This window comes from Medicago sativa, chromosome 6 (assembly GCF_051527215.1).
Source record: "Medicago sativa cultivar Bolivia chromosome 6, Bolivia_mono, whole genome shotgun sequence".
NCBI lineage: Eukaryota > Viridiplantae > Streptophyta > Magnoliopsida > Fabales > Fabaceae > Medicago > Medicago sativa.
Window position 1 is genome coordinate 76,421,009 of NC_140754.1, and position 23,889 is coordinate 76,444,897.

Consider the following 23,889-nt stretch of genomic DNA (forward strand, 5'->3'; position numbering starts at 1 on the left):
GTAAAACATACATTTTTATTTTACTTTTTGTTCCTTAAATAGTGTCTTGATGACACTTGTTAGCAAGACTCTAAAAATAATAGATTCTATTGCAACTCAACACCCGTTAAAAGAATGTCTTTAATTTTTTGACAAAAGACAGTCTTCAATTTCCTTAAAAAAAGTGTTTAAATGTCTTTACAATTAAATTTGATTGTATCATTTAAAATTTTTACTGTCATAACTCTATTTTTTTTTGTTGGGCCAATTATAAATTTATAACGTCATTGTTGGCCATTATATTTTAATATCACTCCATCTATTTGAAATAATTATATATTGGTAAGAGGAATATTGTATCAAATACTCATGAGTTTTCTCAAAAATATTGGTCAAAGCAAAAATATTAAAGAATGAATAAAAATGGTTCAGAATAAAATATTTCTCTCTATCCCCGTGAGCTTAGCTTGATATGGATTATTGCATATTTATATGCAGGGGCCGGAGTTCGAACCCTGGACACTACACTTCTCTATATTTATATGCAGGGTGCCGAAGTTCGAACCCCGGACACTACACTTCTCTACATTTAAATGTGCGAGCTCTAGCCACTAGACTATTTGACAAAAAAACAAAAAAAAATCTCCATGTACCCGATAAACTAACGTTGAAGTAACTCAAAACAGAGGGAAAAAGTCTTCATAAGACCCATTCTTCCCTATACATGTGACCTTGCTTAACCATGAAACCCACGATAGTAGGAAGGGATTTACACGTGACCGAAATGAAGGGACAAACTTGTTCCATGATCTCGAGCAATAACTTGCTATATATACCTCTATCTAGACACAAAATAATATGGACCTTTTTCACAAACCATTATAGCTCATACCCTAGCTCGACAAATTGCTTGCAGGGTAGGTACTATTGTTCTCTCGGCAAGAACAATTGGCGTCCACCGTGGGTCTGGTAAAACTGACATAGGCCTCAAGATCTCATAAGGATGGTAGTCACAAGAAGAATCCGCTCTCCGAGCCATATCATGTAGGTACTTGTCTGATTTAATATTGTCTTACATATTGAGTGTATACCAGTCAAAAAAATTAAAGTAACTATCCTTTCAACCTTTGTAAACTTTCGAAAAATTCATAAAGAAAAGGTATATTGTAGGTGTAAGATTTTCACATGAGGGTGGGCTAGAACTGACCATTATCATCACTTTGACAAATTCCCATGTTAAATTTGTTGGGATAATTCCTACCATTGAAACCGGTAATTATAGATGTTATTTTTAATGTTATAGTTGTCTTTGTATCTGCATTATTGTTGTGCATTATTGTTGCATTTTGTCTGTCAAAATGCTTAAAATCCACGCTAACTGTTGGTTTTTCTTTGAAATAACACAACGACTCTAGAAAAAATATTAGATTGTACGATTTCATAGTCTTCCTCCCGCTCCTAAGAATCATGTTTAGTACACCGAGTCTAGGATAGACTGAAAGAACAATATTTTGAATCATGAAAATCATCATACCCAAAACTATTAACTTTGTATTCATTCCTTCGTACCACATCTGCAAGATAAAATATGAATTGTGATTCACAAGAAAGATAACAATTTTGTTTTTATTGTTCCAATTACAATGCAAATTTATGTTTTGTAATTGGAGTGAAAAGAACAAAATTGTTGGTTATCTTTTTTGTGGCTCGTAATTCATATTTTATTTTGCAGATGTTGTTTGATGGTATGAAGATATAGCTAGTAGTTTTGAACGTCTGATTGATTCTCATAATTTTCCTTTCGGTATATCCTTTCTTCAAAAGTACTAAACATATTATTAGGAGCGGGTAGATATCGTAAGATTGTATGATTACACAATAATCTTATCCTTATTCACAATAACTATATTTTCTCTTCTTATTTTTTAGTCTACCTGACCAAACAAGTTTTGGACAGACACTTTAAACTTAGACAATCCCGCTATCCACCTTTAACACCGTAAAGATGATTGGAATATCCTAACAACTAGTCACAACAGCTGTTTCTGATTTGATCTAACAATGGCATTTTTTTATCTCTTTCTATGTTCAATTTGATCACACTTTGTGAATCCGAACTTTTACAAACACACTTAAAACAATGTGACAAATATATAGAGCAAGTTTAATCTATTTGAGATTTCTATCTAATGTTTTAGAATGAAGCTCAAGTTTAGAAATAATTTTAATCTTTTTGAGGCAGTATATTCTTTTTGCTTATGACCTTTTTCAGATCTAAATCTTGACTCTCTTTTACAAAAACATTTATGAGATGTTAGCGTTTAGAGTTGATAATTCTCATTTCAATGATGATTTCCTTTAAAAAGGTTTTCCTTCGTGAGAAAGTAATGAACTAGCCATTAATGTTTTCTTTTTGTTCTTTGCCTTGATCACCAAGTTACTTCAAAAACTTGCCATTGTGTTTTCTCTTTTAACTAGTATGATACCCGTGCAAAGCACGGAGAATTAATTCGTACTCATAAAATTTTAATATAAAAAATTATTTTAAATTGAATTGAAACTTAATTTACTCAACCATTGTTCACCACAACCCATTACCATCCTATCCACTCAAATTTTAAATCAATTGTTATTGATGTAACCACAAATTTGTGGTGGTGTGGTTGACTCTTAAGGTTGTGTCGCCATCAAACCCCAGCTGGGGTCCCTAAACGCCAACATCATCATTTTTTGCCTTGATGGCTCTCAAAATGCGTTTGGTTTGTTTGATGGTCAACCCTTTGTTTTTATCTAAGCATAAACCGTGTTAGTGTTCTTCAATTCGTTCATGGTGTGGTGTATATCCTATCTGAGTTCTTTGTTGCATTTCTATATGTGGAATTCCTCACATCTGGGTTCATTATTCTTTGGTCATCTAGGGGCTACTCGCCACGCTAATTCCCGTTCATCTGATTTGATCTATCCCTTTTTAGTCTGACTATTGTTTATTTTTTGAAATTTGGTTCTGGTCAGTTCAGATTGCTTCATAACCCGTTAACTGTCTGTTCTTCACACAAATTCATCTGTCAAAAGGCATTAGATAATTGAAATATCCGATACAAAGTGAGATTTGGAAAATATTGCCCCTATTAACCCACAAAGTTGCAAAAAATTACTTTGAAACAATTTAGGGAATGAGATCTGGAAAATGTACCCATATCAAGGACATCATAGAACCAAAACACACCCAGATCAATAATCTCATACAACCCAACTCAAAAACAATTTAGGAAATGAGATCTGGAAAATCCTACGACATACTCGAAGTGTGAGAGCCCCTTTCCAGGTTGCGATTTAGTTCGGCAACGAAAACCTTTGGGTTTCTGTTTCATATTGTTGTTGTTTATCAATTACACAAAATTGAAGTTTGATGTTGTTGTTGATTACTGTGCAAAGCGTTTGCTCTAATTTCTTGTGAACTATTGAGATTTTGTTGTTGCTGATATGTAGTGCAAATGAGGGAAAAACAAAGAAAAGTTAAATACAGAAAATTATTGTGTAAAAAATGAGCAAAACTTGATTGAGAGTGTCACAAACATAAAATAATAAATGAAGAACCAAAATGTTCATAAGAAGCCACGAACACGTCATGTGAGAAAGAAGGTGGAAAGAGAAAAAGGCAGGGAGAAAGACGTTGAAAAAAAAAAGTGTAATTTTTTTTTAACTTGAAGCAACATGTAGAATCGGTTAATAGGTAAATGAATAAAAAGAGTGGATGATGATGCTAATTGGAGTGTGTTAGGGAGTGTATTGTTGGAAATTTATGTCTTAATAAAAACAGATTTCATAAAACATGTTCAACGATTATGAATCAATAGCGGAAGCAAACAACAAAACATTGAACATGATTATGAACGGATCTACGACATGTTTGATTTATCAAGGATATTAAGAATTAGATATTAGGAATACCTGGATGAAGCTTTGATAACAACTCCCTAAACAACAACGATAAACAGAGAGAGGAGGTGATGATCTGAAACACACCAAATTGGGTTAGTGGCGGCTGATTTGGTTCTTCCTCAACAGGTACCTTTATGCCTCAAGTTCTCTTCAGATGGGGAGAAGAGAGAGTTTTGCCGTGTACGATATATTGGGGACCATAGCCTCTTTTATATTGGATGACCATTAGGGTTTCCCATTATTCCGTTAATGGGCCATCTAGACATCCACTCATTGAGTCCATATCAACTAATCAAATATTTAATTAATTCTCCAATTAGAAATCTAATAGCCTTATTACTTAATTTGATCACTAATCAACTAAGGCCCACAATTGATAAATAGCTAACATAATTATTGTTACGATATTTGCCCACATAATGATATTGGAATATAATAAATAATAAAATATTCCAACAATCTCCCACTTGGGCTACATATCTTAATAATTATATCAGAATTCTTTAGGCGCGCAACTGAATGCTATTTATCTTTAGAGTTCAACTTTACAATCTGGTCCACCTCATACATTAATAATGGGACCACCGCGGCTGTCGTCACTGACGTATAACGTGACGGAACCCCGACGACCACCATATCAATGCACTTGATGACATAGATTGATATGGATGAGTGGCATGGAAATTTCACGTAATGTGATCTCTAAATCATGCCTATTTCCAACTGATCCAACTAAAGTCTTTAATGAGATCAAACTGAAGTTTTGCAAATTTAAAATTTGCACAAATGATACAGAAATGGTTATAGCAATAATAACCTCATGAACTTTATTTCTGCAGAAAATCATAACATAAAGTCTGTATCAATATCAAAACAAAAGTATAGAACATAAAATAAGAGACTCCCACTAATCCAAGACATCCTTAATGACAACAACCACATGAAAGACCTTATGTGTCATGTCTTTGATTAGTGGTATAGCTAGCATAAATTTTGTCTCTATGTGTTCTATCATTTAACAACAAAAGGTAATGAACCTTATAAACTTTGTTATCAAATAAATATACAACTGAATTATGTCACTATATAACTTGAGTGGTCTTTCAATACCTTTAACAATATACAACCAAGTGACATAAATACTTACAGTAATTTCTTGATTTGGATGTGTATTATATACAAACATCCAAAATCAAGAGTCTGACACACTAATGATCTCCAAATTGTCAGATTTCTAATGTGAGTAATAACTCTCCTGTTCTCTTTAATAATCCTTATGGTTGCCTCTTCAACAATTCAAACTTTGAATTGCTCAAGTATCTGCCAAACAATCTTATTATATACGTTATTTCCAAATGTGTATAATAAAATCATACATAAAAATCCTATAGACAAAGCGTAGGAAAATACTTAATTTTCTGAATTTATAAATTTTCTAATGGGCAATATTTGAGACTGGAAGTCTCTCTCAGTGATTGTCACCTATAATTTATTATGTCAATTTATTTTCAACTTTCTTGATATAAACCTTTTGTGACATCTGAAGGATACTTTGAGAGTAATCTCTAAGTATCTAAAACTTAATACAAAAGAAGTGTCCCCAAGATCTTTCATCGCTAAACTTTCATTAGAGATATTCTTGGTTTCACATAACTAATATATCAATGTTGACTAAACAAAATATAATTGACACATTAAACTTGAACTATAAATTTACTCCCACCGAGCTTAATAAAACCACAATTCTCCATAATGTTATCTCAAAACCAAATGAGACAATTAGTTTATGAGAATTAGTGGTAACACTAAAGAGACAAATTTCTTAACTTATAAGTGGATTTCATGACTTTGCAAACCATCTATTTTGTATCAATTGACACAAAAGTTTTATTCAACTGCACCATATAGTATCATTAATGTCACCATTAAGAAACACTATATTGAAAACCATCTTATGCAGCTCCAAAATTATAATAAGCAAACTAGCATCAAAACTGTCCTAATAGAGTCTTTCAATTAAACTAAATAGAATTTCTCTTTTCAGTCAATTATTAATGACACTAGAATCCCTAGTTCTTGAGGGTGTTGAGTTTGATCTATATGAAATAGTTTCTTAACTTGATTGAGAGGAAGAACAATAATGTCCTCATGAGGATCCAAATATACTATAATAATAATAGTAACTATATGAATTAATTTAGAACTAATTCTTCCTCATTTAATTTTGTTCTATTACCATATCTCTCCCCCAAACTCAATATCCTCAAGAAAACTTAACAATTTATGTCTCAAAATTTTCTTAATTTGTGGGACGAAAACTTAAAATATTTAAAAAACTTAAACAATATAGAATGTCACAAGTCATAACTGAATTGACTCTAATAATTGAACTTAAAAGACACATTGAATCATCATAAAATAAAAAAAATAAAAATATATTGATTCATTCAAAGAGAAATTAAGACAAAAATCAATCCAAGTAATGATTCACTAAATTGTCTTTTAAATACAAAAATAATCCATTAATGACAATCCAAAAATATTTCAAAAAATGAATAAAGCAATCTTTATCGACTTTGTCCATTCTAAATTGATATATCTTTCAACATCATTGGACATAAGTTAGTCAAGACTACTTTCCTTTATTTGCCCTTGTCTTTTGAGGTATTTTCCGAATGAGCACTATTTTATTTTCTCTTGCTTCAACTTTTCCTTATTTGCACACTTTATGAATTGATCATTTAAATGATCATTTCTAACTGGAACAGTTATAAACTTAATTGTGCAAAGAGAATACTAAATACTGAATTTTCGAACAAGTCATATGATAGTCGAAATTACTGAATTTACGAACAAGTCATATGATAGTCGAAATTATAGTGTCTCAGCAAGATTAAATGGTTACATAATGTGTTCCTAACATTTTATTTGCCTAATAACCTTAGTGAAATACCCACTCTCCAATGAGAGCTTGTCTTTCTCTATATTGCTTTAAAAGCACTTTAAGCAAAGAAAATATGACAACAAATTTGTCATCTTAAATAACACCTCTAATACATATGATATTTTAGCTTTATGATCTCACGTGACCTATGAGATTTGGTGTATACGCACTTGTCAAACTTAATTCTCACATTAGTTGCTGAATTTGTGAGAGAATGTGAGTTTCACCAACCTTATTTAAGGTCTAGATCCTAGAACAATGTTAATGTTCTTCTTTAAATTCTATATCAGAATTTAACTTAAATTATCAGATACATAAACTATATTAGTTTAAAGAGAACAAGAATAGCAAAATGTACTCACCAAAATACCTAGTGCATCATCAATATCAAGTCTTTAAACGATAATATCAATTGCTAGCGGTATTTTACATCATTGATCAAACAATGACAATTTACTTTAACAAAGAATAAATTCTTATAATTGTCATATGTTTATCATAATATATGTGAATGTAAACTCTTAAATTTTTAAATAAGTTTACACTAACACAACATCATCACACATGTCAGCAAAATATTAAAGAAATGTGCTTCTTTATTTGTAAATAAAAGACCTTAACAAGATACCAAGCGCACCATTAAAACACAATCTTTGGATTGCTAAAAATTAACTGCAAGCGGTACTCTCAATGTAATGATCAAACATTGGTGATAAGTCCTGTCAAATAATAGTCACCTTTGGGCGTCCTATTATCCACATGGATAATTACGTTATAATCACCACATATTTACCATCACAGGCATGTAACTATCCGGCCAAGTTGTGCCTTCCTTGGGGCCGACGACAACTCGCGTAAATAATTACACACTACATCTTTTGTAAGCTTAATTGAAATCAATTTACACAACAGAGGTTACTTGGGCAACATTATTGTTTCAACTGACTCAACTAATTTTACTAGACAATTTTAATATATATTAAACGGGGTGATAAATCCTTTCAAATAATAGTCACCTTTGGGTATCCTATTATTCACATGGAAAATTACTTTATAATCACCACACATTTACTATCATATGTATGTAACTATCCGGTCAAGTTGTGCCTTCCTTGGGGCCGACGACAACTCACATGAATAATTTCATACTATGCCTTTTGTAAGTTCAGTTGAATCAAATCTACGCAACAGAGGTTGCTTTGGCAACATGTTGTTTCAACCAAAACAACCGCAATTACTAGACATTTCACAGTAAATTAAATGGGAATGGTCTTAAATTTACAAGGCACTACTGACATAATGTAGGTCGAATTAGTTCTTTATGTTGTTGTGTAACTATTGGGCCACTCAACAACCCTTAAGTGTGAAAATTCACAAGAATTCTAAAGAAGATGCAAGTCAAAAAACCACACCAATGTGTGTATGACAATACATTTACAGATATCGCATAAAAGCAACAACAAGAACCATAGCATGAAATATATCCAAAATGCATGATAAAAAAAAATATTATTGTAGAAAACTTGATAACAATAAACTCAAATATGATAATTATGCTATAACCAAATATTCAATTTCAAGCCAAATAAAAATCGAAACTTTGCATGATCAAAAATATTATTGTAGAAAACTTAATAACAATAAACTCAAATATGGTAATCATGCTATAAGAAAAATATTCAATTTCAAACTAAAAGAAAATTGAATCTTATATACACCAAAATATTCATGCCACAATTGATTCACATATACCAATTGATTCTTTAAATAAAATAATGAATAACTCTAGACTCAATTAATTCCTAAAGGGAATATACTTTATGTTTATAAACAAACAAACAAAACTAGAATTATTATTTCCAAAACTTTAAAGAATCAAATTCTTACCTTTTGTACTAAAAATTTCTTCATAATATTTTGAGTCAGAAAAGGCAACAAATATTCCCCAAGTATATATAACAACCAAATATATATAACAAAACTATTTGTTAATTTCTCAAAATAAACTGTTAAGTACAAAATCTATGTGAATCAAAACCAATTTTAAATAGAAATCAAATGGAAGGCTCTAAACAGCAGAACATGGGTAAATTATGGAAAGAATTCTCACCTATATGAAATTTCCAAACACCAACCAATATCCTGCTTTTGAAAACTTTATGTAAACCAAATAATCAATGTACAAAGGTCAAACCAAACCAAACAAAATTTGCCTATGAGCCTTTTTTCAATTAAAATTCAAACCACCAAAAATTAAGATTTATATCTAAATTAAATCTTCATAACAATTCAATTTGGTCAAACTAAGCAATCACTGTATATCAATTTTCTCAATACAAAGATGGCCGATGCTGAAGGAGCCACAAGCGTATAACATGCTTACCCAATTAAAATCGAATAAAGCTCATACCGGAACTAAATTAAACCCACATATTGACACACAGCCAAAAAAAAATTGGTAAAAATAAATTAAAAACAATATGTGTAATGACCGAAAAATTTACACATGACATGGTAATCCAAGAGGTTCCCATATTCACATTTATTATATCGTCAACCAAACAAAACCGAAGATATACAAAAAAAAAAAAAAAAAATTGCAACAACTTGACCTTAAAAGGAAGATAACAAAGTACTATCACAGTTATGATCTCCCTGGATGGCTTGGCGTTCTAAGAAAACAAAAAAAAAAATAACACATAATGAATGTGATACGTAAGCTCCTAGAACTACCAATTTTATTCAATTTCTAAACCAAAGGAAAATCACCATTATAGGTTTATTATAGAAATTATAGAAAAATCGTTTGAAACGTTATCGAAAAGATATAACCAAATTCCCAATAAACGATTCATAAGGAATCAAGAGAAACAAACCGAAAAGTCCTTGATTTCTCAAGTAGGGTTCAAGCAAAATTAAGAATCTCAAAGACTAATTGTCGATTTAACTCCAAGCACATAAAACAATTTACTTGTTTCGGTTATATTAAAGCAAAACAAAAGAATTTTGTTTCATAATAACATGTCAAAACGAAACAAACAAAAGAAGGAAAAAAAAAATCCCTAATGAACAAAAGTAGGTATCCTACGATAGGAAAAATATGAAGAACTCAATAAATCCCAATAAATCAAACATGAAGGCCGCTCTGATACCACTTGTGGAAAGTTATGTCTTAATAAAAACAGATTTCATAAAACATGTTCAACGATTATGAATCAATAGCGGAAGCAAACAACAAAACATTGAACATGATTATGAACGGATCTACGACATGTTTGATTTATCAAGGATATTAAGAATTAGATATTAGGAATACCTGGATGAAGCTTGGATAACGACTCCCTAAACAACAACGATAAACAGAGAGAGGAGGTGATGATCTGAAACACACCAAATTGGGTTAGTGGCGGCTGATTTGGTTCTTCCTCAACCGGTACCTTTATGCCTCAAGTTCTCTTCAGATGGGGAGAAGAGAGAGTTTTGCCGTGTACGGTATATTGGGGACCATAGCCTCTTTTATATTGGATGACCATTAGGGTTTCCCATTATTCCGTTAATGGGCCATCCGGACATCCACTCATTGAGTCCATATCAACTAATCAAATATTTAATTAATTCTCCACTTAGAAATCTAATAGCCTTATTACTTAATTTGATCACTAATCAACTAAGGCCCACAATTGATAAATAGCTAATATAATTATTGTTACGATATTTGCCCACATAATGATATTGGAATATAATAAATAATAAAATATTCCAACATGTATCCCTAACATTTCTAAAAAAAAAATTTAATCAATTAATTTCTTTTTAACATACTATCGATTCAATTTACAGATTCGGAACATGAAGAAATGTAGACTCTAGATCTACCAAATCATGTTCCTGGTTTTTCACTCTTGGAACTTCTTGTCAAAGAGTTACAATTAACAACACAAAAAAAAAAAAAAATCAGCAATCTCGTAATCTTTTTAATTTCTTCTTTAACATCAACGTAATCTTTATAATCTCTTTATTAACATCGACATTCAAATATATAAAATCACATGAGGATAAGATGTAGGATAAATTGACTAAATGGAAAGTGATAGAAAAATTCACACATTCAAATTACTACCTTACAAACAAATATAATACAACACTAAAACACACATAGAAAGACCATTACAATGTGGAACTTAGCATTAGTAATAACGTTATATATGTTTACCGCTGAAAACATAGTACTAAAAAAAAAATGATCATCCTTGTAAAAGAATGTACAGTTATGACTCTTGGTGAAAAAATTTATGCTTGGTCTTCCCAAAAAGTATTCTGATCCTTCTGTGGTTGAATCTAAAAAATCTAGAGTGGTCTATGCATGTAGGGTAGCATGAATCGTTATATGAACAACTTTTTATGTCCATCAACCTTTATTCTTCAATTCTCCCGCATTCTATAAAATGAAACAATTACTCTCCTCCACCATTTTAATCTCTTTTCCCACACCTTAAATAAAAGTAATAATTGAACATGCCAAATTCACTACAAATCTAAATAGAAACACAAATCTAGATCCAAATAGAAATACATGAGATTAAGCAAATTCTCACAATACCACAATACCGACAGTTAACATCCTTATTGTTTGATGGTGACCAAACTTTTGGTGTAATTTGGTTGTGAAGAGATACAGAGAAGAAACAATAAAAAAATATAATGAAATCAAAAAATCTAACGAAATAGAAAGAAATGTGATTGAAGTTTTGATGTGAAATTATGTTAATCCATAGTCTAATTTATAATCTATTTCATAAGATAATTTAGTAAAATAACCATATTTCATTAATCCCTATCATGTCTCTGAAACGTTTTTAGAAGAAAAAAAAAATATGGATCAATTTTGATTTGCCAGTAATCCATTAACATAGTTCATATACATCAAATAATTAATGAATCTAGAATAGTAAAATTTGCTTATAAATGTCACCAGATGGAGTAATTAAGAAATAGAGTTTCCTTAATTAAATAATTAAATAAATCAATACGTATAGAAAAATTTTACTAATCAAATAATTAAATAAAAGTCATTACGGGAATAATAAAAAGGATTTTTATATAATATATGAGAATGGTTGAAAAAAAGCTATAAAAAATTATAGACTCATAATTTAAATTATAGACTCATGGTTGAAATTTTTTTATTAAGAAGTTCATTAGCTAGATATAGACTCATAATTTGTGATTTTTAATAAATATTTAGACATATAGTATTAAAAATTTGCCACTTGTGATATCCAACTTTTTATTTAATTTTTTTTTATTTGGGAATAATTCACTAACTTTTTTCAGTAACCAAAATTGTTAAAGAAGAGGTTGATCATTAGAAATAATTCTTAATGTACCATGCCAAAATTATATCAAACGTTAGTATCTTAAAATGTACCATATTAATACGAAAATAAAAATAAAAATGAGATTATCTCCTAACTTTTGTAAATTTCTATTTTAACCAAGTTATATATTTTTTTTTTGGACATAACCAAGTTATATACTTAGCCAGTTATTACCACTAATATCCTAAACAAACTTTATTGTTTAGTTTATTATTGAACTTCACTTTTTCAGTTAAAACCCAAAATTATTTCATTTATTTTTGTGCAAACAAGTTTTCTTTTATGAAAGATGTTGAAAGTAGCAACAATACAATCCTTTTGGGTACGGTCTCTTTATACTATAACTCAAAGTCGTTTATACTTGAACTTATTTAACTATTTTTAAGGTATAATTTTTTTTGCATCGCGGCCAAAATCGCAAGGTTTTAAACTCTTCAAGTTTTTTTTTAGGTAGATAACTTGTTTGTTTTTGTTACTAATATTTTGGAAATTTCCTTTAGGAGTGTCTTGAATAATCAGGTCACAATCTGTTGGAACAAAATGTGTTTAACATTACCACCTTGAGTTTTGATGATAACAAGGTATTAAAAGTTCAATTAGATATGCTAATATTTGTTCAAGTGTGAAGGACCATAGACTAAAATTTATAAGTCTTTAAACAAAGTATTGGTTCGAGAAAAACAAATGAGGGCAAAGGAATTTATCATGGAAGCTTATGTTGCAAGTTAGAGTCTGAAGACCATCAAAAGTTGATAGTCAGAGTCTAAAACTAACAGAGTCTGAAGCCTAGCCTTCAGAGTCTGAACCCGAAATCAGTTATTTGGTTATTTGAAGACAAAAGATTGCAAAAGGAATAGAAGCTTGGAGCAACGACTATTTCCGAGGAATTAGAAGGCATTGGATGCTTATCCACTGAAGAATGGACAGAGAAAGGACAATGATACAATTGTACAACCACTACTCCACTATTCCACTCTTGTCCGCGCATAATACTGGTACAGTTGTGTCTCTGCTGGTTAATTCTCCATACAAGGAATGAATTTCAAATTATTCCCTCCTAGGACATTAACCAAATCAAGCAACAGGTCAATGGTGATGATCAAGCTTCAATAACGACTCTTTTGATTTGCTGGTATCTCTACAACGTATCTTTCATACCTCTAAATAAATGAATGAAGACTTGAAGATTTGTAAAGACTTAACAACATTTAAACTATTCCAAAACTCTGCTGAAATTGTTGTCCATCAAACACGTAGAATTTCTCAACAACTCTCATATTTTAGAAATTCCAGAGTCTTAAGAGTCTGATTTGTTTTGTATTGTGAACACCACAGACTGTATATCAAGTGTTCAAATCAAACTTATTTATATGTAATTTTTTTGTTTAGAAGTCTCTTGCTTTTGTGCTTGAGCATAGAAAATTTCTTGCTTGTGTCCTTGAGTATTTGAAGTCTCTTGCTTGTGTGCTTGAGCATTTGTAATTAGAACTTGATTTTAGTGAAATCTCCTTGGAAGTGCAAGGGGGAATGGACTACTTCCGGATTGTGGAAGGAACGAGGATAATTGTTTTGTGTCTTTCTCTTCTCTCTCTCTCTCTCTCTCTCTCTCTCTCTCTCTCTCTCTCTCTCTCTCTCTCTCTCTCTTCTCTCTCTCTCTCTCTCTCTCTCTCTCTCTCTATATATATATATATATATCTTTTAGTAATCCGCTGCATTAGACTCTGAACATTGTTCCAGATTCTGAACTCTATCAGACTCTGGACCTTGAAATTAGTTTAAAAAGAAGAAAAAACTAACGCAATTCAACTCCTTCTTCTTGTGTTATTCTCACCTTCAGTTGATACGAGAGCTCTGGTTCTATTGTCTTAGCACTTAACAGTGTAACAGAAAAGATCTGAGAAAATCATGTATGCTGGTGGAAGTGCTCCTGCTTCTTCTGGTGGTGCTGTTACCATATGATTATGGTACTGATGACAAGTCATCTGGTTAAATTCTAGCAAGTCTCCAATGTTCAATGGAGATTCTGATACTTTTTCTTGGTGGAAAACCAAAATGTATAGTGACATTATGGGTTTATATGCAAAACATCATTCAATGTTTGTTGTATGATTATAAAATTAAGGAGATCATGAGTTTTTTAATAAACACGATCATGAGTTTTTTAATAAACACAATTATGAAATTTTACTGGACTTCGACTTTTATATATTGTTAGTAGATTTTGTCATGAAGATTATCAGTAGTCAATTTTTTTTTTAAATAAATAAATTTGTTTCATAGTTATCCGTGGAAATTGGTTACACTTATGATGACCATTATCCGTAATTCATATATTAAAAAAAGATATTAAATTTTGAAAATGACCATTATGCACATGAAATTAAAGAGATCATGAGTTTTAACAAGGATGATTATGAAGTTTTGTTGCTCTTCAAGATTTAGATATTGTTAGTAGATTCTGGTGATTTATTATATTAAGAAGAAATTTTGTCATCCCTAAAAAAAAAAAACAAGAAGAAATTTTGTCAAATAATAGAAATTACACACATTAAGAGAAAATATTGCACATTAATTTCAAACACAAAAATATGCCTCCATTAATAGGAAGTATTTAAAGAAATTTTATCTCCATCAAAATAGAAAGATGCTTTATCTTTTTTGGGTTGTGCGTTTTTGAACAAAATAAAACAAATGAAATGCTAACAAATACCCCTGGACGTTTGTTAAAAAATTAGGGTTAATTCAGTTTTTAGTCCCTATAAATAAATATATTAATTTTTTTAGTCCTCATAAAAAAAGTGACAGATTTTGGTCCCTATAAAAAATTTAGCACATAGTTTTTTTTTTTTTTTGATAAAATAAAAGATATTCATTCATTCAGATTGAAAAAGTACATCGATATAATGCAAATTCGCTAAAAACAAAAAGGATGAATCTGTGAACAAGCTCACAACATCCATGTTAATAGCATAAAACGGCAAAGTACAAATGCCTACACAAATGACTATATTTAAATCTCCAGAATAACCATGTTTCCGGATCTGCAACGTGGATGACGCCAAAGTCATTGATTGGATCTGCACTGGATCGAAGACAATCTGAAGCGATCAAATACCAGAGAGAAACAAGAAAAACAAACGTCGCACAAAGACGACGAACAACCAACTTCGCACGAAGACGACAAAATCACAAAATAAAACCAAATAGATGTGAAAATCATTTATTTCAATAAAAGGGAAATAGAAAAACGAGTTAGAGGGGTGATTTTGGGTCAAAAATTGACCCTAAATCACCCCTCTTTGGTGGATGAAGGAGAAGAAACTAGGGTTTCTGGGACGGCTCACAAGAGAGAAAGGAAAAAGAGAGAGAGAAAGAGAGAACATAGATCAATGTTTTGTTGGTTATTTAGCACGTAGTTTTAATCCCCGTTAAATTAAAATTTATTTAATTATGCTTAAACTTCTAAACGTTTGAAAAAAAATTACAAGCATGTTCATAACAACGTAAGACACTCTTTTGTAAAATCTTTTACTTTTTTAACATGTAATGAATTAAATATGAACTTTTCTAAAAGCCAAATTTTCAAGATTATATTAATGAAAATTTGGACCTAATAATGAAATATTGACCTTCTTTTTTGTGAAGGAACTTTGTATAATGTTCTAAATAAGTATGTAAAAATTAAATATGTTAAAAATTTAAAAGTTTAAGTACAATTAAGCAAATTTTAATTTTACAGGGACTAAAAGTATTTGTTGGTCCCTGTTAAATTAAAATTTGTTTAATTATACTTAAACTTTGATATTTTTAAATGATTTGAAATAAACATGTTAAGAACATTATAATAATCTCTTTTATAAAAAATTAGAATTTTTTTTAACATGTAATGAAATAAATATAATTTTTTTAAACATAAAAAAATGAAGATAAAAATAATGAAAATTTGGACCTAAAAATAAAATTTTGAGCTAACTTATTGCGGAGGAACATTTTATAATGTTTTAAACAAGTTTGTATAAAATCATTAAAAAATTTAAAATTTTAAGCATAATTATTCAAATTTTAATTTAACAGAGACTTAAACTACGTGCAGAAAATTTTTATAGGGACCAAAATCTGCCAAATTTTTTTTATAAGGGTGAAACACGAAATTCGGTATATTTATATGAACTAAAAACTTAATTAACCTAAGAAATTATAAAAGGAAATATTATTTTAGAAATTGTGTATTTTACTTTTTGAAACTTGAAAAAAAAATGTTCTTTTTAATGTAAAACATACATTTTTATTTTACTTTTAGTTCCCTAACTGGTGTCTTGATGACACCGGTCAACAAGACTCTAAGGGAAATGCTCAATGTCACGACAACTTGTATCACGAGACAATCACGAGCGACGTGTCACAACAAATTGCCTTTAATTTTTGAAAAAAAATCATTGACACGTATTTTAAGAGGAGGAAGATTGTATCAAATACTCATGTGTTTTCTCAAAAATATTGATCAAAACAAAAATATTAAAGAATGAATAAAAATGGCTCAGAATAAAAGATTTCTCTATGTACCCGATACACTAAGCATTGAAGTAACTCAAAACACGGGGGGAAAAAGTCTTCATAAGACCCATTCTTCCCTATATACGTGACCTTGCTTAACCATGAAACCCACGATTGTAGGAAGGGAATTACACGTGACCGAAATGGGGGGAGAAACTTGTTCCATGATCATGACTTCTTCCAGCAATAACTTCCTTTATATACCTCTATCTAGAAAGAAACTAATGGACCTTTTCACAAACCATTAAAGCTCAAACCCTAGCTCGACAAATTGCTTGCATGGTAGGTACTATTGTTCTCTCGGCAAGAACAATTGGCGTCCACCGTGGGTCGGGTAAAACTGACATAGGCCCCAAGATCTCATAAGGATGGTAGTCACAAGAAGAAACCGCTCTCAAAAGCCGTATCAGGTACTATCTCATACGAATAATTGTTATTTTATTAAAACTTGTTAACTTAGAGTTCTTTTTTGAAACGGTTAACTTAGAGTTCTATAATTTTGGCCTTGCACTAGTTGCATAAAAATAGTGACCAGCTGTATAATAAGAGTCACGAATGGCATACAAATACTAGTGTATTTTTCCGATCTTGCCTCTCATCATCGCGATCTCAATCTTATGTACATCCGACTTGCACTTCTGATGTCTTAACTAGACTTGATATTGACTTATGAGATGAGATTGGCTTTGAACATTGTTATGTAAGTCGTTGTTAATCAATGACAAATAAACATATTTTGCAGGTCGATGTGATCAATGATTAAAATTGAAGTAACTATCCTTTCAACCTTGGTAAACTTCCGAAAAATTCATTAAGAAAATGTATCTTGGAGGCTTGGATCTTGTAAGATTTTCTCATGAGGGTGGGTTGAAACTGACCATCATCATCACTTTGAGAAATCCCCATGTTAAATTTGTTGTGATATATTCTTACCATTGAAACCAGTTAATAGATGTTCTTGTTAATGTTATAGTTGTCTTTCTACTTCTGCATTAGTCTTCTTCGTTCTTTCGTTTTAGTCATAGGTTCTTGTTGTATTGTGTCTGTGAAGTTATGAAAATCAACACTAAATGTTTAATTTTCTTTGCAATAAGACTACATCACTAGAAAAATGTCTTCCTCCCGCTCCTAATAAGGATCATGTTTTGTACACTTGAAGCTAGGTTAGACTGAAAGAACAATACTTAGAATCATGTCAATTATTATACCAAAAACTACTAGCTATATTTCATGTCTTCAGACAATATCTGCAAAATAAAATATTGTGATTCACAAGAAAGATAACAATTTTGTTTTTATTGCTCTAATTACAATGCAAATTTATGTTTTGCAATTGGAGCGAAAAGAACAAAATTGTTAGTTATCTTTTTTGTGACTTGCAATTCATATTTTATTTTGCAGATGTTGTTTGAAGAAATGAAGATATAGCTAGTAGTTTTGGATATCTGATTGATTCTCATAATTGTTCTTTCATTATATCCTTCCTTCAAAAGTACTAAACATATTATTAGGAGCGGGTAGATATCGTAAGATCATATGATTACACAATAATGATATCGTAAGATCATATGATTACACAATAATGTTATCGTTATCCTTATGATTATATGATTCTCATAATTGTTCTTTCAGTTATCGTTTTACAAACACACTTAAAACAATATGTGACAAACATATAGAGCAAGTTTAATCTATTTGAGATTTCTATCTAATGTTTGAGAATGAAGCTCAAGTTTAGAAATCATTTTTATCTTTTGAGGCAGTATGTTCTTTTTGCTTATGACCTTTTTCAGATCTAAATCTTGACTCTCTTTTGCAAAACCATTTCTGAGATTTGTGTGTTTAAAGTTGATAATTCCCATTTCAATGATGATTTCCTTTAAAAAGGTTTCCCTTCGTGAGAAAGTAATGAACTAGCCATTATTGTTTTCTTTTTGTGCTTTGCCTTGATGACCAAGTTACTTCAAAAACTTGCCATTGTGTTTTCTCTTTTAATTCTCAGCTTCATATCCATAAATATGATCTTCTTGCACACCTTTGACTATGTTTCTTTCATCATTCATATTGGTAATTAGGTTTAATGTTATAATAGTAGAAAATAAGTGTTAATAAAGTTGTTAATAAGAAATATGTTAATTAGGTTGAAGTAATAAATTTGTCGAAGCACTCGAAATTCTTTATTTGTGGCTCCTGTGGCAATGAAAAAGATAGAAACTAATTTGAATTAATATGTGTATAAACTGTTACTTTAGTTTTTTTTTTTGAATGAAAACTGTTACTTTAGTTATTAATTAAGTTGATTATTGAGGTTGATTTTTCTAATTTATTTTAAAAGTTAAAATGGTATGGTTAGTGTCGCGTCATTTTTTGGAGATCAAGGCTATTTGATTAGCTTTTGACTCATTTGATTATTTCACGACCGAACATTTAATTTTTTTAAGAAAAAGGGGAAAAAAAGTTCAAACACCCCATTTTGAAAAGATTTTAGGTTCGGGGGTTAGTTACATAAAGGGAAGGTGTTAGCACCCTTTATGTCCGTAGTACTCTACGGGAACCTCTTGGTTTCATTTAATTCGTGTGCTATAACTTGCTTATTTTTTGAAGAAAAGAAAAAAAAAATGGAAAAAGGGAGGACCTAATTATCTACATTTTATTGATTTGGAAGGACAAGTCCCTTGCCTACGTACCCGTGAGGGATCAAAATCACGTAGTTCGTGGTTAAAAAAACTGACGTTTGATTGGTTGTGTGTTTTTTTATTAGTTTGAAAAAGATTTTAAAAATGGAAAAGCCAAATGGCAAAAGAATATTTGTTTGTTTTTTTAATATTAAAGAAAAATGACTTGGAATATGATTAAATTGATTGAAGTTTGATTAAGGAAAGAAAATAAAAAAGGACGTCACTTGATTTAAGATCAAGGTTTATTTAAAAATATTTTTGCGTTTTTTGTTGTTTTATGAATGATGAACTAACGGAGCATAAAATATAAACACGTAGGTACCTTGTAGTAGTGTTGGACCACCACAAGGACTATTAACCTAATCTAGCAAGAGATATAGAGGCATACACACACACGCACACACCTAAGCTATTACAAAAATACCTATTAATACATTCTATGGTCTGCGAGAAAATAAATAAAATACATTAAACCTATATTTACATTCTAAATTATGTGCAATAGAGGAAAAATAAATTACATAAGGCCTATTTACAATCTAAGTTAGGTGCAATAGAAATAAGTGACATAAAAAAAAGAGCATGTGAATATGCATGAAAATAAACCTAAGCTAAAAAAAAAGTGCACGAATGATTTTACATCAGCCTAATATACACACTAATTCCATGCGATAGGAAATAAATGACATGATAAATAATAATAATAAAAAAAATATGCGACGAACAAATGAATGCATCCTAATCTAATAAATATAATAATAATAACATGCTAAAGAAATAATAAAAAGTGCAAGAGAATTTAAAATGCATATAGTAGAATAAAAATAATGATGCAAAAGAAATTAAAATGCATGAATAATAAAAAAAAATGATGCAAAGGGGGGTGCAGTAATTGAAAGGAAATGAAATTGGGCTTCAAGGAAGGACAGAACCGAAACGGGTCATGGGTCGAGTGGTGGGTCGGTCTTAAAATGGATCAGGGTCAATTAGGATGAATCCGGGCCGTCTGATTGATCAGACGGCCTTGATCTGACCAAACAAGGACTCACACAGGTCGTCGGATCGAAAATCAAAGGCAAGGGAAACGAGGGTTCATCATAATCACATGGAACGGCATACACAGAAACAGACCGAGCCTATAAATAGGCTATAGTGAGAGTTTTTATTCATTCCTCCAAAGCTTTTCTCTCTCTTCTCACTTAAACTCTCTTTTCTCTCTCAAATTCTCTCTGTGATCCATTCAAGAACATATGAAGGTTCTCCATTACAAGTCCAGAAACCGACGACAGGTGAGGGGTGGTTCACGGCGGCGGCGCGGCGGCCGACCGTCGCAGGTGGCGGCGCCGCCGCTTTAAACTCTTTTTTTTTAAACTTTTTTGTTATTCTTACTCTATTCCCTCCCCTCTATTCGTTTTCAACACTAAAATATTCAAATTCCCACTCAAAGTCCTAGATCTAAAAAATGAAGGAATACTACCTTTTGTTTGCTTCTTCTTTGATCGGTTACGTTTGTATACAGCTGGTTCGAAGCTTCGTCCCCTTTTTCCTACTGCTGTGCGCGTCTTTGTGACCGTTCGTGACCGTCGTGAGGGTATGGTTAGAGCTTGCTGGTTCGGTCCTCTGCTTTCTCGTGTGTTGTTGTTGCTTTGCCGTCGAAAACTGGAACGGTCGAATGGTTCAGTTCCGTTGGAGACTACACTGGATTCGTGAGTTGTTCTGTGATGTTGATGCTGGTGTCCTCTCTGTCTCTGCCGGTTCCTCCTTGCGTGTGTCTCTCTGCAATTTTTCTGTCCCTTTTTCTTTGTGTGTGCAGGTGTGTTTATAGTGTGAGGATTCTGGGTAGGGTTTGTTGGAGAAGTGCAGAAACTTGTGCTTGTAAACGGATGAGTTGTAAACGGATGGGAAGGGAAAAAATTGTGATTAGTGGGACCTTAGGTCAAAAATTGGGGTATGACAGATGCCCCTATTTAAGTTTCTTCGTCCGGAGATTTGAAGATGAAATCTTTAATTCGATCGGACCGAAGAGACTTAAATACAAAGTACACCAATTTTGGACCTAAGATGCTATGAATGATTGTGAAATGCATGTATGAATGCAGGACGACAAAGTTGATTTGACTGAGACGAGAAACAACGACGGGATACCCAAATTTGTTGAAGAATGGGATCCGACTCCACTAGGGGGATGTAGTTCCACTGGTGAAAAGATTGTCTACTACCGTATCGGTTTGGAATGATAGCTTAATGAAGACAGAACTTTTTACGATATCACTTGAACAGCTAAACTGGGGATGACACTGAAGAAAATAAAATGTGATTCCAAACTGAAACATGACGAAAGGTAGACTCAAGCTGTCCGTTGTTTAGGACTTGCCACTTGAAACAAGATAGAATGTAGACTCAAGCTGTCCGTTGTTTAGGACTTGCCACTTGAAACAAGATAAAAGTAGACTCAAGCTGTCCGTTGTTTAGGACTTGCCACTTGAAACAAGATAAAGGTAGATTCAAGCTGTCCGTTGTTTAGGACTTGCCACTTGGAACAAGATAGAATGTAGACTTAAGCTGTCCGTTGTTTAGGACTTGCCACTTAGAACAAGATAGAATGTAGACTCAAGCTGTCCGTTGTTTAGGACTTGCCACTTGAAACAAGATAAAAGTAGATTCAAGCTGTCCGTTGTTTAGGACTTGCCACTTGAAACAAGATAAAAGTAGACTCAAGCCGTCCGTTGTTTAGGACTTGCCACTTGAAACAAGATAAAAGTAGACTCAAGCCGTCCGTTGTTTAGGACTTGCTACTTGAAACAAGATAAAAGTAGACTCAAGCCGTCCGTTGTTTAGGACTTGCCACTTGAAACAAGATAAAAGTAGATTCAAGCGGTCCGTTGTTTAGGACTTGCCACTTGAAACAAGATAAAAGTAGACTCAAGTTGTCCGTTGTTTAGGACTTGCCACTTGAAACAAGATAAAAGTAGACTCAAGCTGTCCGTTGTTTAGGACTTGCTACTTGAAACAAGATAAAAGTAGACTCAAGCCGTCCGTTGTTTAGGACTTGCCACTTTACACTGACGGGTGACATCTCTTGACCAGACACCCTAGGTACGACACTTTTGATGATGAGAAGGTAAATGTCAGATGTTCATGTGTAGAACCTCACGGCTTGACACAATGATAAGTAGAGAACAAATTGAAAAGACATGACCGAAACAAGATTTTGGTGACTAATGCAATCATGTATGAATTAATATTATGTATATGTTATGTATGTATGAATGTATGAATAAGTGAAAGTATTAATGTATGATTGTATGTTTGTATGAATGGATGAATGTATGAATGTAACTTGTATGATTGTATGAACTGTATATGACAGACGACTCGATGAGACGAGACAGGACTGGTAAGGTGGGAAGTGGACCATGCAATACTGAACACTCGGCAAACTTCCTTGGAGATGACCTCATTGGGGGCAAAGTAATAACTGATGCCTTCTGGGGGGAAGAACCCATTACAAGCCTGGAAAGAAGTCGCCATTTTGTAAGCCGACACAGAATGCTCTTCTATTGGCGTTTTTAGTCGTCGTGCCTTTTCCTTGTTTTTTTTTTTTTTGAATCCCTAACTTTTGCCTGGATCGCCCTTTCAGGTTTTCAATCCACCGGGAATATATTCCTTTTTTTTGTGCCCCTAATTTTTGCCTGGACCGCCCTTTCGGGTTTTCAGTCCACCGGGACGCTCTCTATTGCCTAAGTCGCCTTTTCAGGTTTTCGACTTAGCGAGCTCGATTTTTTTTTTTAAAGGCTTCCCACAGTGTCTAGCCATGCCCGTGTTAGTAGGATTTAACCACCCTTGAGGAGAGTGTCGACGCGCACTTCTTTTACTCTCGAGCTCTATAATGCACTTATTCGTTTATGCTTTTCAGAGATGTGAAAAAATTTTAAGAATTTTGCTTCAAAATATTATCATCAAAGAAATAGAAGAAAATTTGGAAAACGAAATAAATTAGAATTCCAAGTAAAAGGGCACAGGCTCAAATTTTAATGATTGAATGATGGCCTGCCAAGGGCGAGACTCCATAGATTCTTTACAAAATTTTGAAAAATGGTAATTTAAAATGGGAGAGGTACTTTGAACTTCATAACCCTATCTTCCCTAACAGCTTTGAATTCCGCCGCTTTTGACGCTTCAGATTGGAGATTTTTGATAGCAGGTATGCCCCAAGTGGATGTGCCAGATCGGATGCAGTTACTTTGTCTTTCTTTTAATCCTTAACTTTTGCATAGACCGCCCTTTCGGGTTTTCAGCCTATCAGGATAATGATTTTCTGTTTATTGTCTCTAATTTTTGCCTGGACCGCCCTTTCGGGTTTTCAATCCACCGAGACGCTCATTTTTGCCTAAGCCGCCCTTTTCGGGTTTTC

General features: G+C 32.1%; 2 long non-coding RNA genes across 2 annotated transcripts; both read left to right on the forward strand.

The window, feature by feature from the left end:
• The first annotated feature begins 847 nt into the window (after window positions 1-847).
• Window positions 848-1,281, forward strand: LOC146916914 (uncharacterized). The gene is made up of 2 exons (XR_015014077.1): window positions 848-1,027; window positions 1,150-1,281. It is a non-coding gene; the product is annotated as an uncharacterized LOC146916914 (long non-coding RNA).
• A 15,737-nt stretch (window positions 1,282-17,018) lies between these two features.
• Window positions 17,019-17,767, forward strand: LOC146916915 (uncharacterized). The gene is made up of 2 exons (XR_015014081.1): window positions 17,019-17,207; window positions 17,540-17,767. It is a non-coding gene; the product is annotated as an uncharacterized LOC146916915 (long non-coding RNA).
• The last annotated feature ends 6,122 nt before the right edge of the window (window positions 17,768-23,889 follow it).